Source organism: Schistocerca piceifrons, chromosome 2 (genome assembly GCF_021461385.2).
Source record: "Schistocerca piceifrons isolate TAMUIC-IGC-003096 chromosome 2, iqSchPice1.1, whole genome shotgun sequence".
Lineage (NCBI taxonomy): Eukaryota > Metazoa > Arthropoda > Insecta > Orthoptera > Acrididae > Schistocerca > Schistocerca piceifrons.
The window spans coordinates 620,598,312-620,615,620 of NC_060139.1; positions in this window are offsets into that span (position 1 = coordinate 620,598,312).

Sequence of the window (17,309 nt, forward strand, 5' to 3'; positions counted from 1 at the left end):
TATTGTTTTTCCTTTGGTTTCGGTTTTTCCTTTGGTTTCGGTTTTTCCTTTGGTTACGGTTTCTCCTTTGGTCCTCTTTTTAGCATTTGCTCTAGTCTTCACTGACTCATTTTGTCGTTTTCTGTTTTGCAGGTTGTCGATGTTTTCTGGAGAAGTCAAAATCTCAGCTAAGGCCCTGGACTTCTTCCTTGCAGATGCAACTTTATCTAGGATAGGTATCAGCGAAATATGGTCCAAGAGTTTGCCAGGTGTTATTTGAGATTCTTCTGTTGCCACTGTCGAGGTCATATCTGTTGCTTCTGATGAAGACTGCATGTTTTCCTGTGAATTTTCTGCCCATTGCAAACAGCCCAGTTGTGGTGAAGGTTGTATGCATTTAAGTCTCTGATCGTTATCTACATCTGCAGTTTGCTTCTTCCGAGGGATTAGGTATCTCCTGCCAGTGTGAACAACTTGGTCAAGGTGAAGTACGTCTGTTTTCATGTCATTCGTTGTTTTCCTGATGTTGATCTGAAGCTGATGTTAAAAACAGTATTCGGGGATGACATCAGGATTAAACGGAATGATTCCTGTGCTTCTGAACCCCGATATTGCAATCTCTGTCACAGCTGCTTGTACCCATGCCTTTTTAAGCAGTCCTCCGAACACTAGTCTGGAAATTTTTCTGTTTGGATTCATTTTAATGTACGAACTGCAAGCATTGTAGGCTAGTAATGGGATTTCAGAGCTTTAAAAAAAAATGCTCTGTCTAGCGGCTGGGTAGACAGAGCAAAATTATGTTTTTTTCTTCTGCAAACTCTAATGTATCCACGCTGCTGCAATGAGAGCCATGTCGATCCAAAATAAGCACGACTGTTCCCTCAGGCTTCCTCGGTGCAAAATGGTTCCTTAGCCACTAAAGAAAAATATCAGTTGTTACGTATGCCCACTTTTGTGACATGAAAATCGTGGAACCCGGCGGCATACCGTCCTTATACTCGGCCTTTTCACTTTTTCCCTTCTGACCACAAGCGATTACAGATATGGTTTCACCCTTTTTTGCCGGATGTTATCGCTGGAACGCTCTTAGACCCCTTTCCTGCCAACATGTAACCTGGTCTATTATTCAGCTGAAGTCCGGACTCATCTGCGTTGAATATATTTCACGGCTTATCAAGGAGGTTATGTTCTACCAAGATGTTCTGCTCTACCAAGACGTTTTGCAGCAATGAAAAATAGTCTGAAACGTTTTTCGCACTTAAACCCCTTGACCGTGCTTGTGAAACTCCTTCCAACTTGCGGATTGAGAGTTCCGGATTTCTTTTTAAGAATAAATGTACCCAGTCCGTTCCAGCAATTTCGTTTTCTCGGTTAAATTTGTGATGTTAGTTATATTTCTCAGCTAGTTTATATGCCATGGTAAGTACTTCTGTCCTTGTCGGTGCAAATCCAAAGTTCCGTAATTTTATGATATTTTTTATCAACATTTTCTCACATTCTTGTGTTAGTACAGGCGGCCCACCCAAAGGTTTTTTTGTAAAGCACCCGTTTGCTAATCGCCTCTTCAGCGTTGGCCATGGAACATGAAACTCCTTTGAAGCTTTATTCAGCCTCATTCCATTTTGCACCGCTTTTACGGCGTCGTTAAGTTACTCCTCTGTCCAATCAGCACGGCTGGATCCTTTTTGTCTTTTGTAAAATGTAGGCAACTTTGCCTGGAACAATGCGGTAGTTAGAACATTTACTTTTTTAATCACTGACAAAATTAACGATTGTATTGAGATGTCGGATAAAACAGAATATAACTCTCGCATGGGATAGGAAACGCTAACATTTCATGATTTGTCAAAAACCCTGGTTGGGATGTACCTAAATAAAAGCTTTACACTTTATACATAAGAAAAGTCCTTCACCGTATCACCCCTGCCCGAGTTCACCATTTCTCCCATTTGCTATGGGTGAAACGGTGAATAGCTCAGCAAGAAGTTCAAAACACTAGACGCAACGATTTCTAGGTTATGTAGTACATAAGCAGTATAAGAAGGCAGAATATTCTCATTCTTTCAATATTCTCTTCATTGAGAATTCTGTATTTAGTTAACATCTTGAAATTATCAGTAGACAGTTTTCCATCTTCAAGCCATATGCCATCATGTCATAAATTCCTGATTTGATGGTATCACATTCTGCTTATTTCTGCACATTGCTAATTGTCAAGCCAGGCTTCCATCCTGGTTGGTTTTTTACTTAAGCAACACAAATTCATTGAGCTTACCACATTCAGCAAATAACATTTTTTCTCTTTACTTTTTATTTCTAGGTTAATATCTCCAGTGACAAAAATTTTGTAATGATTATGTTTTGCAGTCATTAGAATTAAAGTGGAGAACCTTCTCGTGAATGTTTTTTCATCAGTAGCTGGCATTTGGTAAATAGATGCAATAAGAAGTTTGTGAGTGTGAAATGCCACAGCAGATGCTTCAAAAACATAACTTGTCACTGAATAAGCAAATGTTACAAACAAGTTTATTTCTGTAGTTTTAATCCACTGTTAAGTCACACAGAGATTGCTGCACTTAATTTCATCCAGCCAGTACTGGAATTAAGTGACTATACTACTTAAGGATTGTACATTTACATGTAACAAAATTAGCTCATTTTTGCTACAACAAGAAACTGGGTCTAGTTTTTTTTTCTTATTAAATTTTAGTGTGTCTTTTGTACTATGTTCTAATGTTCTTTGTCATTGCCAAGACCAATATATCTCTGGCTTGGTCAGGCTTATACATTTCTCTGATCAGGTTCTGATTGTTGAGACATGTGGTACTACTTGCTAGGGCAGGCCAATTTATTATTTCCCATGTTAAATATTTTTTCGGTTAGTTTTAATGAATGAACAGCTCTGAGAAAGAGAATGTGGTACTTACAGTGCTCAAGACATTTGCAAAAAGTAATGAGGATTTCAACCAGCTTTCTTAGTAACACGACTTGGGAAAGAACAGGCAGTCCTATATGAATGGTCAGACTCTGAGGTCAAAGATAACTCTACCACTACCACTGCTACTACTACTACTACTACTACTACTACTACTCGGCTCTACAGTCCTTGAAGGGCCTTGTCCTGCATCACAATATCCTGCCACTCTATCTGATCCATGGCTTTCCGTCTCCATCCTCTAACACCCAGTTTTTGAATGTCTTCTTCAACTCCACCCACCCATCTCTTTCTGGGGCGTCCCCTCTGCCGTCTGCCTCCAGCCTTGCCATCAAAAATCGTCTTACATGCTCTGTCTTCTTCCATTCTGACCATGAGTCAGGCCCACCGTAGTCTTATTATTTTAATGGTAGTGACAATGTCAGGTTCTTCAAAAAGGTATTGTAGTTCTGCATTCACAAGAATGCGCCAACCTTCTTGATCATATATTGGGCCATATACAGGGTGATTCAAAAAGAATACCACAACTTTAAAAATGTGTATTTAATGAAAGAAACATAATATAACCTTCTGTTATACATCATTACAAAGAGTATTTAAAAAGGTTTTTTTTTCACTTAAAAACAAGTTCAGAGATGTTCAATATGGCCCCCTCCAGACACACGAGCAATATCAACCCGATACTCCAACTCGTTCCACACTCTCTGTAGCATATCAGGCGTAACAGTTTGGATAGCTGCTGTTATTTCTCGTTTCAAATCATCAATGGTGGCTGGGAGAGGTGGCCAAAACACCATATCCTTAACATACCCCCATAAGAAAAAATCGCAGGGGGTAAGATCAGGGCTTCTTGGAGGCCGGTGATGAAGTGCTCTATCACGGGCTGCCTGGCGGCCGATCCATCGCCTCGGGTAGTTGACGTTCAGGTAGTTACGGACAGATAAGTGCCAATGTGGTGGCGCTCCATCCTGCTGAAATATGAATTGTTGTGCTTCTTGTTCGAGCTGAGGGAACAGCCAATTCTCTAACATCTCCAGATACTGTAGTCCAGTTACAGTAGCACCTTCGAAGAAAAAGGGACCAAAAACTTTATTGGCTGAAATGGCGAACAAATGTACAACTAAATGAAACTTTATAGCTCCCTTAATTCGCCGACAGATAGTGCTTAGCTCTGTCGTTGCAGAGTTTTAAATTCCTAAAGTTGTGGTATTCTTTTTGAATCACCCTGTATTTTATGTAGCACCTTTCTCTCCCATATGCTAAGGATCCTTTCCTCATTTACAGTCATGGTCCACGTTTCGGCACCATACATAACAAAAGTAGCATCTGTTACCTGCTGCTATTCTGGCTTTCACCTCACTGCCAATGTCATTTGTTTCAGTGATAGTCGACACAAGGTACTTGAAGTCTTTCACCCTTTCAAACTCCCTGTCGGCTATCCTGAGATTCGGTAGGTTTTGTTGGTTGGTCATTGCCATATACTTGGTCTTTTCGACATTGACTGTCAGGCCAAGTTCTCTTGCACTTTTCTCCAGTCATTGATAGGCTTCACCTAGCACAACAGTGTTTCGCGCGAGTAATGCCACATCGTCAGCGTAGGCTAGGTACTGTAGTGAACGATTTAAGAGGGTTCCTCCTTTATTTAACTCTATCTGACTTATGACTTTTTCTAGGCAAAAGTTGAATAGCAGTGAAGAGATATTGTCACCCTGTCTAAGTCCCTTCTTCACTTCCACTTCTCTGGAGATTTCGCCCTGTATTTTTACTTTACAGTTGGTTTCACTGAGGGTCATCACAGAAAGTTTAATGAGCTTCTTAGGTATTCCAACCTCTTCCATTACATTCCGCAATGCCACTTGTCGGTATACAGCTGGTGTGTGTTAATTTGATGTTCGTAACATTTTTCAAGTAGCAGGCACAATGTGAATATCTGGTCAAATTGTTGACCTATTTCTTCTAAAGCCACTCTGATAGTCTCCAACTATCTCTTCCACATATGGAGTAAGCCTGTTGGTTAGAATCTTGGAGAAAACTTTATATGTAGTATTTATTAGGGAGATTCTTCGATAGTTCTGGCAGCTTAATTTATCTCCTTTTTGATGTATGGGGCACACTGTAGCTGTTTTCCACTCCTTTGGCATGCTCTTTTCTTGCCAGATATTCAGTATTATTTTATGAATTGTTTTCCACAGCGTTTCCCCACTATATTTGAGAAGTTTGGCCTGGATCCGATCTTCTCTAGGTGCGTTATTGTTTTTTAAGGTCTTAATGGCTTGCATCACTTCCCCCAGTGTAAGTTCTGGTGTTACAACCTCTGGTCCATAGTAAGTTAGTTCCACCAGTTCCTCTCGTTCTAACCCTTCTATTTCTGGGTCAGTAACTCTTGGAAGTGTTCTGCCCACCCATCAAGTATTTTATTACGCGTCCCTATCAAATCCTCTTCCTTGTTCCTACACATATTTGTTCTGGCTTGGAACTCTGTCTTTCCTTCTTTAATCTTTTGGTAAATTTCATGACTTTGCTTCTCTTCTCCTAGCTGTTCAATTTCTTCCAGTTTTTTCTTTTCTAGTGCTCTTTTCTTCTGTCTGCAGACCTTCTTCATTACACAGTACTTTTCATTATGTTCATTCAGATTTGCTCGAGTTCTTCTCTGCAATAATTTTATTCATGCTATATTATGTTCCTCAATTCTTCTCACACATTCTTCATCAAACCAATCTTCCTTCCTTTGAGCACGTTCATGTCCTAAAACTTCTCCAACTGCCTCGAGGATTGGTGGTGGTGGTGGTGGGTAGTGTTTAACTCCCGTCGACAACGGGGTCATTAGAGACGGAGCGCAAGCTTGGGTTAGGGAAGGATTGGGAAGGAAATCGGCCGTGCCCTTTCAAAGGAACCATCCCGGCATTTGCCTGAAACGATTTAGGGAAATCACGGAAAACCTAAATCAGGATGGCTGGAGACGGGATTGAACCGTCGTCCTCCCGAATGCTAGTCCAGTGTGCTAACCACTGCGCCACCTCGCTCGGTCGAGGATTGCAGTCTCACATTGTTTCCATATTACTTCTATATGTTCATTTGATGTGTCGGTCTCATTCTTAATCCCCTCTTCTATTTTCATCTGATATGCTCTCTGTATTTCTTCTAACTTCAGTTTCTTAATGTCAAACCTCTTTTATTTGTGGCCTTTTTGTTTACTCAATAGTCAGGTCCTTTGTCTGTATTTAATTCTCACTAGATGGTGGTCTGAATTGCAGTCAGCTCCACATTGGCTCCTAATATCCATTATGTCTGATCCGTGTCTCCGATCAGTCAATATATGGTCTATCTGATTTCTGGTTTGTCCATCTGGTGAAATCCGTCTTTCTTTGTGTATTTTTTGTGTGGGAAACATGTACTGCTGACAGTCACGTTTTTGCTTATAGCAAAATCTACAGCCCTAAGTCCATTGTCGTTTGATATTTCATGTAGGCTACGCCTTCCTATGGTTGACTGAAAGGCCTCTTCTTTTCCTATTTTTGCATTCAGGCCTCCTATTAATATCTTGACATCATGTTTGGGAGCCTGATCATACAGTTGTTCTACCTTGCTATAAAACTCATCCTTTTGTCGTTCATCTGCCTCCTCTGTGGGTGCATGTACATTTATCATTGTAATGTTGAAAAATTTTCCCCTTGATCTTAATATGGACATCCGTTCATTGATTGGTTGGATGCACATCACCGCATGTTTCAGTTCTTTAGCGACTACAAAACCTGTTCCAAAGGTATTCATCCTCCCGCCACTATAGAAGATAGTGAAATTTCCTGCATCCATTATCTCACTCCCCTTCCACCTAATTTCCTGGAGAGCCAATATTTTTATACTGTAGTTGTTTACTTGCATTAGCAGCTGATGTAGGGCTCCAGCTTGGTATAGGCTCTACACATTACATGTTCCTATGTACATATCTCTTATCCTTTTTTTGTAGGCTGGGGTCGTCATCGAAATATCTGTCCGGCTTATTCCTTTGCTAGCATTCACAACAATTGATGTTTTACAGGGGGAGATTGTTAATCTTCTGCCCAACCATTTGGGGGGTTGACCCTTACAGCTCGCAGGGTAGCTGGCTCCATGTACAGGGGAGCATCCTTAGCCTTTGTAGATCCCTCTACTAACTGCAAGGCAGCAGATGATTTGTATCGGCTCTACTCCTTTAGGGAGACTGGCTTCAGCAGGCCTCTAGAGCCCTCCCTGCTGTTATGATAGGATCTGACAGGAGACAAGTCGTTGTGGGACACACTTCGTCTGGCTCCTCCCCAGGCATGGATGGCCCTGCTGGTAGCTACGTGCCGCTGGCATAGCCCTCTGGATCCAGAGCACGCAAACCTCCCCACCCGCACGGATAGTGCTACGTTAATGCGGCGTCCCCTGAGGGGTAACTCAACTAATAGCCCCTAAATATCTGCCAGAAATAGTTAAAAATGTAATATTTAGCATTTACAAATATGAAAGTGTCTTTCTAATTTAGTCCTTCAGTAATATTAGTTCCTTTACTAAGATCATTGTAATTGGTCCTGCATTGTCACGTGGATTATTGGTTGTAGGTGCATGAACAGCATTTTCACCCACATGAAATTATAACATCATCTCAATATATCAGAAGAAATGGAGACATTCCTCATGCACTTGCAAGACCAAGTTTGCTTTCAATAGCAGTTCCTTCTGTTTTTCCGAACTGCCCTCACTATTTGAGCAAACCTTTCAAGCTACAGAACTGACCCTGAGGTAAAGAGACAGAAACTTGAAGAGCAAAATATTCCGGCAGATGTTCAGGATAGTCTGAAGGAAAGGGAAATATATTTAAAAGCTCAGTGCATTGCATCACTATGTGACTTAAAGGCAAAACTGTCAATGTTAAAGCTATCTAATTTCTGGAGTATCATTACAAAACCTACATCTGTATTGTTTGCAAACATTCAAACAGTTCCTTCTCCTGTGGTAAAATATTCCGTTCTTGTTGGTGAAGGCCTTGATGTACCAGTATTTGTGCCGAACAAGCAAACAAACAAAATAGGACTAAATGGGGACAAGGTTTTAACAAGGGTTTCGAGCATTGTTGAATTAGGTAATCTGTTGGACTGTGTGGAAGAAGCTGACATGCAGATCAATGTTCTAAATAATACTGAGCAAATTTTGAGTTATGTATGTGACATTCTGCAGACACTTAATTTATCTGAGTATGAAAAGAGCAAAAACATACACTTTATGTTTGAACAGTTGAAATGTCTATCATCAAACAAAATTTCATATACTCCATCATTCATCATATTTTCTTGTTTATCTTACAGTATTTCCCCATGTGCTTATAGGTTTAATAGAGATTGTGGTCTTTTTGTAGGCCCTCATCCATCAACAATTCAAAGAGTGTGTTCTAGTATTAACATAGGCCCCCAGAAAAGCAATGTGAAAATAGTTTTTTATCATATACAACAGGTAAATTTAAATTTCTTGAACCATATGAATATCATGTCAACCTTGTAATAGATGAGATACATCTAAAAGAATATTTTGACTGTAAAGGAGGAAGTGTTGTTGGCATGGTTAATGGTGAATGTTTGACAGCAAATTCAGCATATTTTTTCATGATCACCTGTGTACAGAGTAACTTCAAAGATGTTGTTCATATTTTACCAGTCGATAAATTAACAGGTGATAATTTGCATCAGTGGATCAAAAGAATTATATTGGGTCTTGAAGATACAGGATTCAAAGTACTGTCTGTAATTTCAGATAATAATTCTATCAATAGAAGGACAATGTCATCATTTTCAAATCCCTCTTCAGTCTCTTATGCATATAACCATCATAAAGATTCAATGAGACCATTGTTTTTTGTAATTGGCTCTGTACACATCATGAAGTGCATCTGGCATAACTGGTTAAAGCAAAAAAATAATTCCTGTATAATTTATCCCACATTAAAAAAAAAAATGATTTGTGCATACATTATGCCTGTTTTCATACCTTATCGAGGCTGTATGACCTTGAACACGAAAAACTGGCAAAATATTATTATGGTCTAACTTTGAAAGCTATGAAAGCAAATAACATTGAAAAACAAAATGCTAAACTAGCTCTGCAAATTTTCAGTGATGTCACACCCTAATGCCCTTCAAACACTGGGGCCAAAACACTCCTTAGATCACTGTGTGGAAACAAGCAAATTACATTAGTTTGTTTATCAAATGTTGGAAAATAGCTAATGTGAAAAAAACCATTTAAAGATAATAGGTTAAATGATGAATTCATGAGCCCTTTAAAACAATGTACAATAGACGACCCCAAGTATGGATATCATACACGATTGTTAGAATGGCTAAGCAGATGGGAAAAATAAACATCCAATTTCCTGAGGGTTCACTAACAAAAGAAACATTTTCAGCATTAATTCAGACAATACAGGCCTTTATAAAATTGTCTGAATGTTGTATTAATGAGTTGCAGTTTTCCTACTTTTTACCCCGTAAATTTCAAACTGATTTGCTCGAAGTGAGATTTGGAAAGTATAGACAGTTATGTGGAGGTCAGTAGAATGTCAGTATCAAGCAGGTGTATAAGGTAGAAAAGAAGCCTTGCTTGCAGTCTGTAATTAGGCTAAATTTAAAATCAACTTTTTTTTTTGGCAAAATAAGAATGCAGTCCATACAGGAAATTTTCTCAGATGACCCAAGTACTGACATTGAGATTCCTTCCATATATGATGAAAAAGTAGTCAAACCATCAGAACTTACTGAAAATTCCAATGAAGATTTGCCTGTTCTTACATATATAGCAGGGTATTGTAGCTACTCTGTTCTGGAAAATACAAAATATAAGTTTTGTAAAGATATTCTGGTGTTAGATAACATTTTAGATGATCAAGAAATGTATTCCCTAATACAGAATGTAAGCAGAGGAACACTACTCATTCCTTGCTCTCAAATTATCAGTGTGGTTGTCACTACTTACCTGACTGTTATGAAACTGTGTCATAAATTTGAAGCTGAGTTCCTTAAAGTACCAAACCAAAGAGAACTGGTTTCACACCTGGCTTGGAATTCAGTTTTAATGAATGAACTGCTCTGGGGAAGAGAATGTGATAGTCACAGTGCTCAAGATACTTGCAAAAAAGTAATATGTTTCAACCAATGTATTTATTAATAATTTCACCAAAAAGAAAAATAAAAGCATTGTGAAGGATGCTGTCCCTAGAAAGAAAAACATATTCAACAGAAGTAAGTGAAGCCTGAATTGAACTTTAATTGTAAACAGCGTGCTGAATTTATGCAGTTTGAGTACATACTGTACACACAAGTTGTAAGAATATTTTTTTTCATTACTACCCTGTATTTCCCTGAACTACTGTGATTAACAAAGCTATTCCTTAAAAAAGAAAACTGATTAATTTGTCAGTGCATGTTAAATCAACCAGTGGTATGGTTCTTGAAACCTTAGATTTTCATAAATTGTTTGTACAGTGTGTTCAAATTTGATCCAGCTATCATTAATTTCCATTTTGATGATTTGAAACAAATGCAAGCAGTAAGTATCCCACTAGCTCCAGCTATAATACAATTTTTTTTGGCCTTAATACAGCAAATTTTGAGAATGCAATTTGATCTGAAAAGTTTGTACACTTCTCTTATGTTTCCTAAAATTAATCTGTTTTGAACATACATAGGCTTGCTATCACCATCTTTTCCCATAGAAATGTAATCATGTTAGTCAGGCGTTCACCTGTTAGTATTATCATTACAATAAAACCTTTTCACTAACAAAACAGTTTTAGCAGACAAAGACTGTCCAGGTTTAGGGTCAGAAGTAAAGAGTAGGCCCTTTTCTGCCACTATTTTTTTTCATACCCTGCAGCTGCTTACTCTAGACACTTTTTCTATATGAGTTAGTTTTCACTTTTACTAGTTTTCTTTAAACTTGTCAATCATTTCTGTTTGTGTATCATCACAGCCAAGTATTTCCTGATTTTCACCGGTTTCTGCCTGAAAGAAAGTTTCACTTAATTTCAATGTTATTTTGTCAGCTTTATCTTTAAAAAAAAAAATTTGAGATGATACATTTCTTTATTACTGAGGATTTCTGTAATGAAAGCAAAGGCTTTCAACAAATACAAGTCTTCCTCAGCACCCAGAAACTCAGAGCCATTAGACATGTTTCAACTCAATTGTACCTCTCCATAAGATTTTTTGCTTTCAGTTATCAGTAGTTCAGGTTTTCTTTCATTAGATGATTTCACTCTACATGAAGTCTTTCTTAAATATGCAAGTTCAGATCAATCGCCCGTAAGTTACATTTCCACAACATTTATTCATGTAGTGTAAGTTCCTTTCTAAGGGATTACAACAAAATTTTGACCACTTTTTATCCGCAGTTTGTCTTCCTAAGAAATCAAAGAAGGCTAAATCACAATTATCAAAAAGATGAGACTGATAAGAGATAAAAAAATTTAAAATTCATTAGTTTAAAGCAACACTTTTTTTAAATACCATTATTCAAACACAGTAATGCCTGCCAGTGAAGTTTAGTGCTGGAGTCTTCAGAATTTACTGAATCTTATTGCATTCTGTGTAAAATGCCACTACTACTATTTTAAAAGGCTGCTGTATGTATGCTTGACTCCTGGATTACATGTGTTGCATACCTGCAACCTGCTCCCCTTTCTCCCTCCAGTGCTTTGTTGATTTTCTTCCAACAACTGATTTCTCCTGAAGCTCATTATTGTGTCAATAAAATTGAATGGTTTTGTTTTATTATTATTTATTCCATATTATTTATTTTCTGTTGTGTTAGTTACAATTTTTAAGCCAAACGGCTTTAGACGCTGCTCTGACACCCACTGAAAACACCTTGTACATAAGGCAAAATGGGTCTGTGTGCACAAGTTAAATAAAAAACACTTAATGTGCAGCTTGTAAAAGGCCTTTTGCTTTTAAACAACTGCAATTTACATACAGCCTCCGCAAAAACTGCTACAAGTAACTCTCATGAACCAGTCTGCAAAAGTTGAAATACAGTTGGCAAAGCAAATTGCACTAAAATAAAATTTATTTTAATATGTTCCCACTGGAATACCATCATGAAATTTAGCGCATACATTAAAAATAGTGTGTAAGTAACAGCTTTAAAGAAACTCTAATTTTGAAATTTTAAGAATTAAAAAAATGGGTTTGGAAGAATTCAGCATTTTTGTGAATCTAGTAAAGTAGCACACATCTTTAAACCTTAGAAGAAACTGAATAAAGTGGCACAAATTTCAGGTCTGTAAGTCAAATGGTTTTGGGGTTGTGGCTTTTATAAGGTTTCAAAGCAAGCCAAAAATGGCAGAATTTAGGTCATTTTAAAAATTAAGAACTCTAAAATAAAAAGCACAAAAAACATTCAATTTTGGATTTTTCATCATTTTGATAGAATAAAACGAAATATGCAAAATTCTGAATCATCACTGTTAAATTAAATTTTGTATTGATGGATTTCACATGGAAAGATCCTAATGTTTTCATTATTAAAAATGCTAATTTGTGTGTAGTTAAGAACATGTGTATAGGCCTAATGAAGCCATCAATCCCCTTACATGTTTTGGATTTGCAGTGTAAAAACAGGTAAGTTTTAATGTATTTGCGTGTGAAATAATTGATATAGGAGAAATTTTGTTGAAATAGTGATGTACAACACTAGAAATATAATATGTAGCCAGAGAAAAGCATTTCTAGAAGTGCCTGCCAGTAGAAGCTGCTCTTGGATAGACGGAACTTGTGTGACTACTCTTGGCAGGCGAGCTGCTCAGCACACAGGCCTTCTCTCTAGGTGGTGTTGCTTTTACCTGGTTGAAGGTTCATTGCACCTCAGGTATCCATTGCAATGGCCATCGAAAAGTGGGACCTTTACCTTCTAGTGTTGCCATCAGTGACTCTTATAGTTTGGCCACTCCTGGTAAAGGCTGATGGTAGAAGTTTAGGACCCAAGGAATCTTCTTAATTGATGAAAGACTTTCCAGCGAGGTATGTTCTTCATGGGTTTGATTTTGTTTTTCAAGGGGTAGATGCTGGCCACCAAAACTGCATAGACCAGGAAATTCACTTCTGCCACAGTGTACACTTCACTTTGTTGACCATGCCGTACTTGCGTGTCTGATCAAATACTGCCTTGAGGTGCCCCTCTGCATTATGGCAGTCCTGGAAAATAACACGATGTCTTCCAGGTATACAAAGCAGAAACCTAGCCTTCTGAGGACTTCATCCACGAAATGCAGCCATGTTTGCGCAGCCTTCTTCAACCCGAATGCCATTAGTAAAAACTCTTAACAACCTAAATGGAGTCTTCAGTATGTCGTCTTTTGGCACGGGTAATTGATTGTAGACTTTTTTGCAATCAATTACACTAAATGTTGTGGCTCCCTCTAGCATGTTGGTGAAGTCGATTGGTTGGTTGATGTGGAGAAGGGTAACAAACAGTGAGGTCATCGGTCCCATCAGGTTAGGGAAGGATAGGGCAGGAAGTTGGCCGTGCCCTGTCAAAGGAACATTCCAGCATTTGCCTCAATCATTTTAGGGAAATCACAGAAAACCTAAATCAAAATGGCCAGACACAGGTTTTAACCACCGTGGTCCCGAATGCGAGTCCACTGTGCAACCTCACTCAGTATTGGTGAAGTCTATAATATTTGGTAGCAGGTATCAGTTCAGAACTGTGCATTAATCCCCACAAGCCCTCCAGGTGCTATCCTTCTCCTTGGCTTGAAGCAGCAGTGACAACCAAGGGTTATATGACCTGTGTATAATGCCTATTTGTAGCACGTCCTCAGATTCTGTCTTTGCTATGGCAAAACGGTTGGGTGCTAATCTTCTCTGCCATCATGAGACAGGTTTGCCCAGTGTCATCTTGAAATAGTGTACTGTGTTATAGAACACTCATCATATCTGCTCCCAGTACCCATGGACTTACAGTATCTTCTGCTGATAAAGAAAAACTGCTCCCAGAATGGGCTCTGCTACATCTGTTAGTACAAAATTCCACATGCGCTTCCTACTAAATCCCAAATTCACCTGTAGTTCATGATTTCCGTACATTGCTATGGGCAAACTGTTTGCCATTGAGAGGTGCGTAGGCTTGGCTGGTGGTGTGCTTCTATTTCTTCTTCTTCTTCTTCTTCTTTTTTACCAACTGGTAATGTGCTAATGTCAGACCTCGAGTCTACAAGATAGTAACAATCTTGCCTTAACATCACTCACGTACAATCTTTGTGACAACGTTAGCAGGTTTGCTTGGTTACTCACTCTTCTGGTGGCCGCTTTGTCTTCAACTTCCTTATTATGATGCCTTTAATAAGTTCTGCAGCTCATTGAGCCTACTTCCGGCCATTGGCACCACTTGAGTATGCACTCTGAGAAGTACACCTTCTGGCCTGCTCACTGAAACACCAATCATATCAACACCTTGAATATTGCTGCTTCTTATGGTACTGTCTACCCCTACTTCCAGCATCTTGTCTAGGTGTATTCTTCTTACCTTCTGCCAACATTGCTACTTTCTTCTGAAACGCATCCATCTGCTATTTCAGACAGTTTAACTGCTTACTAACATTTGCATGTTGCTCTTTTTGGGTAGCCAGGTCTTTTGCACGTTGATTTCTTCAGCCTCTTTTATTACATTATCACATTTGCCTATCTGCAACCACATCTACTGAAGCGATGTCAATTCTTTCATGTGGAGCTACAGCTGCTTTTACCAATGGCAGCTGCATCAACGATACACGTCCAATAAATCTTCTTCTCCAACAATGCTTTGTAAATGCCACCAGAATTCTCAAGGCATTCTGTCACTATCCATTCTTTTACTGTCTTACACAATTCAGTCAATTATTGTTTTCTTCCAATGCATATACTGGTTGTCTCATTCTTGTGGTGATTTCAACATAACACCTGCAACTATAGAAGCCACCCTTGCATCCAAACTGTTACAGTTACAACGAGTTTTATGTGATTGTCGATCATTTCATTCTTTACAAAAGCTATGTACGACATTGTGAACCACAACTCTGGCTTTTCTGGCTAGAACCTCAGAGCTTGCAATTCCATATTTGGCTCGAGTTTTGTCTCGCATTTGTCGCCTTGCCTGTTTGTTGAATTTCTGTTGTCTCTCAACAATCGTAGATATGTCTCTGTGTTACCCCAGATTCTTACTGCAGCCTGAAGATCTTTCATCTGTTTATACAAGTCATTTTGTAGCTTTAACAGCTGCAATTAGGCCTGAGCTTGACTAATTTCTTGAGATGATGTAGTCTTTGCTGTTTGTAAATATTTCTGCATTTTTGGAGTCACCAATTTGTAGCTATCCTGCATGTTCATCATCATAGTACGTCAAGCAAAAAACACTTTTGGAATGCTACAATGAGTTTTATTAATGCGTAACTTACGAACTTACACAAACTGTCAAATGACAAAAATACAAAGAAAAAATTCTAACTCCAAACAGTAAACATAATGTCAAACATTCTGTTCCAAGGCACAAAAAAATACACTGCATGGTTTACTCTGGTAGCAGTGATTCCCTTGCATATCACAGTTTGCAGGTGGCAAATGATCACCAAAATGAGGACTACATAATAATGTGTACAGCCATAATGTTTTATTTGAAAAGTTTGAATGGTGGTCATAAATGAAATTTTCATTGTAATAAAAAGGGCAGTGTGACATCAGTGGTGCTTTGTAAGGGAGACGCAGCAATGGTGTGGGATATTTAATTCCTCAGTTGGTCTCTCTCAGCAGTTAAGATTAAAGATGGTTATGATGATTTACGGATGAGACTGCTAAACAGAACGGTTATCAGCAGTTTGTTTAAAATATGTAATGGTGGAAAGAGATTTAGTGCAGCATACCAGCTGTGCCAAGTGTGAAGCAGTGAACTAAAGCCTTCTTAAATTAATTTCTTGTGAACTAGTAGCATTAATGAGAAACTAAATATGAATTATTGGATGTTTTTATTGCCATTTTTGAATGATTACAACTTTAATTTACAATTTTCTCAAAATTAAGGTGCTTTTAAACTTTGAAATTGAGCTCCCACTTGGGATTGATGCTTGGTATGGAAATTCACTTTGTTCACATCTGATGTACTGCTAGCTTTAATACACAAATATATGAATCTTGCTAATGAAGTTTTCTTGTCAAAATTGGTTCTAATTTATTTCTTTTATTGCAAGCCCACCATTCGAAAGGGATTTCAATTTTATTAAAGAAAGGAACCTTCGTTCAACTTCCATCGTAACTACTTTTGCAATTCTCATCAACTGGTAGGAAACCCAGCAAAAATCTAACAATTCTAAATCCAAATTGGCCTAAGGGTGATAAATGAAGCAGTATGTAACTATCCCTTTGACGTGTCTGAACAAAATTTCTACTAGGTTGCATATTTACCCCACCCCTGCTATTTCAACCACTGCTTTTAACAACAATTTTATTAGTCAAATGAGTGAGGGCTGCTCACAGCACATATAATTGTTAATGGTATGGGGGTTTACATTGGACTAAATGCGCTAAGAAGTGTTAAAACTGCAATGGTATCAGGAACACAAAAATGTTTTCAAAAACTGCAGTACATGATTTATGTAACAAAAATCCACTGCAATTGCCAGTAATTTTCTTAATTTATTCCATGACCACACCTGAATATGAAACTTTAAGCTTTGAAACTAGTCTTGAGAGAAATTAAGAAACAATAAACTGGTAGCCAAGATCGCAGGAATTCTTTTTATGCCATGATTACCGGTTTCGGCGAAACTAAAGCCGCCATCATCGGATCTTAGGACACATGCAGGTTACAACATCAAGGCAAACAATGGTGATATAAGAAAATTACTGACAACTGAAATGGATTTTTATTCTATAAATATGTTCCTTTTTCGCAGATGTTCACCTGATCAAATATTCTGCAGTACATGGAATCACAAATCAAAATACAAACATGATGATGATGATGATGATGATTGGTTGGTGGGGTGCTGAATTGCACGGTCATCAGTGCCTGTACAAATTCCTGACCTGTACACAGTCCAATCTAGCCATTTTCACAAATGATGATGGAATGATGAGGACAACACAAACACCCAGTCCTCAGGCAGAGAAAATCACCAACCCAGCTGGGAATTGAACCCTGGACCCTGTGATCCAGAGGTAGCAATACTAGTCACTAGACCACGAGCTGCGGACAAAATAAAAGCATGAAATACAGGCCTGGCTGCCACAAGCTGCTTCTCTTTAATATTATACAGTACCATTTCTGTTTAAATACTTTCCACATTTGAAACAACCTCCTTTAATGCAGTTACAGAAAATACTGCTTCAGTAATTACATCTGACATGTGACT